The following is a 4,227-nucleotide window of genomic DNA, read 5'->3' as shown; positions in this document are numbered from 1 at the left end:
ATTAACGGACTCTGTACATACTGGAGATTGAACCCAGGTCCTCAAAAGAGCAAAGCATGCATTCTTCTACCGAACTATACTCTCACTGAAATGCAAGAAGAAGGATCGAAGCTTTGGAGTTGTGGTGTTAGAGAATAGTGTTGAACACGCCGTGAACTGCCAAGAGAACAAACAGGTTTGTCTTGGAAAGAATGAAACCAAATTGCTTCTTGGAGCTCTGTCTCATAGGCTTTGGGCATGTAGCCAGGAGGAAATCGTCCTTGAAAAGAAGGACATCATGCTTGGAAGGGTAGAGGGACAGTGCGGGAGAGGAGATGGATTGACATAGTAACTGGAGTAATGGGGCTAGGTGTGTTAGAGACAGTGAAACTGGCTCAAGATAGGACAGAGTTCAAAGCTGTTGTACACTGGGTCACTATGAATCACAGGTGAGTCAACGGTATATAGCAACAACAGACTGAGTGGACATAACTTTTGGGTGACCATTGTCCAATACACTACACTTATTATTTAACTATAATAATGAGGGAAGTTGGAAATGGGATAGTGACCAAAAACATCTCACTATTTGTCTGAAAGTCAGATTTAGGTGTACTCTATTTGGCAGGCCTACATACTTGTCAAAGGCTGAGTCCACAGGTAGCAAAAGGCAACAAACCTCTGGAGGCTTCTCATTGATTCTATTAAGGCCTTGTGAGTCTCTCAGGCCTGTCACTATGGCCAAGGGAATCTCCAGGATTATAGCTGCATCCCATTTGTGATGTTACACATCTATCCTACACTCCCCAAGGAGGAAGGTGCTTCTTCCTAAGCAAAACTCAAGTGAATTAATGTCAAAAGGGTAGATGCAAGGCAAAAAAGAACAAGCCTATGAGCAAACACAAACAAGGAGCAGCTAAGCCAATGACTGGATGGTAGATGCTCCCAGGTGGTGAGATGATCTCAGCTGGTACAGTACTAGAGGCAGATGTGGCAAAGAAAAAGAATTCATTGTTGTACCTATTTCTGTGAGAATATCTCTGAGTGAAGGCCACTTTTTCTTTTCTGAATGATTTTTTTCTCCTTGAGCCTCTGTCTTCTTATCAGCAAAATGGGAATATTTAATAAGATTTTTAAAAAAACTTTTTTCTTATTATCTGAGTCAGAGTTTACAGTTGTTGCTGTTGTTATGTGCCATTGAGTCATCTGGAACCCATAGTAACCTCTGAACCCTGCCCTGTCCTGAGCCAGTCTCACTAATTCCAAAATACCCGCCTCCATTGCCAGCTGCTGTATCAGTCCATCTCATCCAGGGTCTTCCTCCTCCCTTTTAAGCATGATGTACTTCTTCAAGAACTGGTCTCTCTTGGCCACACACCCAAAGTATATGAGACAGAGCTTCAAACTCCTAGCTTCCAAGGATAAACTTCATTTCACCCTCTCCAAGACAAATTTATTTGTTTGCTTGACAGTTCATGGTATGTTCAAGACTCTTCTCCAGCACCACAACTCAAAGGCATCAATTTCTATTCTGTCATACTTGTCCAGCTCTCTGATGCATAGCAAGTGATTGTGAGGACCATGGCCTGGATTAGGCACAACTTAGTATTTAGACTGACGTCATTGCTTTTTAATACTCTAGAGAGTTCCCTGACAGCAGATTTTCCCAGAGCAAGTCGTATTTTGATTTCCTGATGTTGTTGCCAAGAGTTGATTGTAGAGCCAAGCAAGCTGCAATTAATTATTGGTTTTTGGTTTTGTTGGGTTTTTGGTTGTTGTTGCTTTGTGTTTTTTGTTTTTTTGAATTTTGTTTTGTTTTGTTTTTTGTTGTTGGTGGTTTGTTGTGTATTTGCATTCTTTTGGGTTTTGGGTTTTTTTGGGTGTTTGTTTTTTTTTTCATGCAGAAAGGCCACTGTTAGCAAATTGCTCCTGGTCATACACTTTGGCCACCACTTTGTGGCCAGCAAACCAGTGCCTGCTGAGGACTTGGATGGCCTTGTGCTTCTCTGCAGCCATGGAGAACTCCACAAAGATCTTGACAATGATGTCCACATCATCCTCCTCGCCCTGCTTCCTTGGTAGATTATGATGCAGTTGACAGCCCCAAATTGCCACACTCCTCAGTCACCTTCCCCTCCAGGTCATCACCAATGTCCTTGGGGTCCACCAAGTTATGAAAAATCATCACTGTGGACTTCTGCTTGCAGAACAGCTTCTGCATGACCATGTGGCGGATGCTGCTGCCTGAGATGCTCATGTGCTCCTGCTTGCTCAGTATCTCTGGCTGCTCAGACTTGGGGACCAACTCCTCCTTCTCCTTCTTAGGCTCCAGAAGACCAAGTGTTGGGGGGCTGGCAAGAATAGGGTTCACCACCCTCACGGAAGGAATGCTGACCAGGTCAAACCTATGATGACACCAGAGGCCTGGGCAGCCATTAAAGCCTGGGGCAGAGGGCCCAAAGGCTGGGCCAATGTCAAGGCGGGTGACTCTAAACCTGGTGTGACCAGTGTGCCCAGCGCCGCTGCTCCTGCCACTGCTTCCTGGGTAATGCTCTTGGCTACAGCAGCAGGTGGAGGGCCTCCAGGTGTGGCAGACGTGAGCAGCGGCATGGGAGAAGGCCTTCTCATACTCAATGAAGTCATAGCCCTTATGCTTGCCCGTTGTGGAGTCTCAGGTGAGAGTACAAGATTTGATCTTGCCAAAGGCCTCAAACACACTCTTGATGTCATCATCTGAAAGATCCTGGTGCAATGAGGCCACGCAAATGTGGTTGAAGGCCCTTGTCTCCTCAGCCAGCTGGTCAGTGATGGACTGCACCTGCCCAATGTTCCTGGTCCTGCCCACCTTGTTGTTCCTGCCCCCCCACCCCCTTCCCCGCCCACCAGCATCACTGAGTTTATCTGTTCCAGGGCCAACTGTGCAGCTTCTGGGACCTCATATTCCACAAAGGCAAAGCCTTTTGTTCCATGGTAACTGAGTCTCAGGACATGTCTATGCTCTTGAGGGGGACAAAGGGCATGAAGGTTTGGCAGATGGTGTCCTCCCCCAGCTCGCAGTAGATGGAGCCCACATAGACCAGGCTCATCATGATGGGCAGCATGCGCTGCAGAGCTGCCATCAATTGCAAAGGCGAGAGTGGCTCTCCAAAACCCATTGTCACTGCTGCCATCTGCAGGTCGGTGAGCTGCTCCTGGTGGTGGGCAACAGTCAGCTTTACCAGCACTCACTTAATGCTTGGATCCATGGCATAATTCTTGGCCTTCTGAAGGGCCTCCTGCTGCTTGGGCATAGGGGATTGGGGGGGGGTGTGTGGCTGGCAGCCCCAGCTTGGCTGCTGTGCTCTGATGTCCTCCATCTTGATGGCATCTGAACCCTGCGGAGCTTTCCATTTGCCTCCTGCTGCCACCGCGAATGTCACTGCCGGCTCGGGGTCCCTGCCTTGCTGGCCACCAAGCTACTGGAGTGCTTTGGTTGCCATTGCCATCTTGTATCTGCCGCAGCCACTGCACACACCACACGCTGCTGTCACAAACTGTAATTGTTAACAACCTCAATCTCTTCTTCATCTATCATGGTGCTGCCAATTGGCAGGGTTGAGAATCTTTCTCTTCTTGATGTTGAGCTTCAATCCATATTGAAAACTATAGTCCTTGACCTTCTGAAGCAAATGCTTCAGGTTCTCTTCAGTTTCAGCATGCAAAGTTGTACCATCTGCACAACGTTGGTTGTTGATGAGTCTTCCTGCAATCCTGATGCCACATTCCTCCTCATAAAGCCCTGTTTCCCAAATGATCTATTCCGCATCTATATTGAAAAAGTATAGAGACAGGAAACATCCCTGACACCCTTCTTTCCTGATTTTTAACCATGAAGTTTCGTTCCTCTTTTCTGTAGACTGCTTCCTGGCCTGAGTATGGGTTTTACATGAGCATAATCACGTGGTCTGGGAATCACAGTCTCCTCAAGGTCAGCCACAATTTGTTGTGATTCAGGCAGAAGAATGCATTTACATACTCTTCAAAATTATGGCCTTGATCTTTAGCACTTTAATGAGACCATAATAACAGATTTGCTCCAAATGATAACAGTGCATCTAAATTCCAAAATCAATCTCCATAATAGTCTATGTGTTTCCTACTGCCAATGGGGCCCTTTAGAGTAGTGAGAGAAGACATTCACCCTGAAACCCACAGCGTCCCTTTTCAGCAGGAAGTAGCTAAGAGAATACGCCATCCCCTTTTCCTTAT

General features: G+C 46.6%; 1 pseudogene; it reads right to left on the bottom strand.

Annotated features, from left to right (window-relative positions):
• Positions 1-1,875: 1,875 nt before the first annotated feature.
• LOC102862563 lies at positions 1,876-3,464 on the bottom strand (annotated as a pseudogene).
• Between the last annotated feature and the right edge of the window lie 763 nt (positions 3,465-4,227).

The sequence above is a fragment of the Elephantulus edwardii genome, unplaced genomic scaffold (genome assembly GCF_000299155.1).
Source record: "Elephantulus edwardii isolate Elephantulus edwardi_28Jun2011 unplaced genomic scaffold, EleEdw1.0 scaffold00498, whole genome shotgun sequence".
NCBI lineage: Eukaryota > Metazoa > Chordata > Mammalia > Macroscelidea > Macroscelididae > Elephantulus > Elephantulus edwardii.
This window is presented reverse-complemented; position numbering and strand designations above follow the sequence as displayed.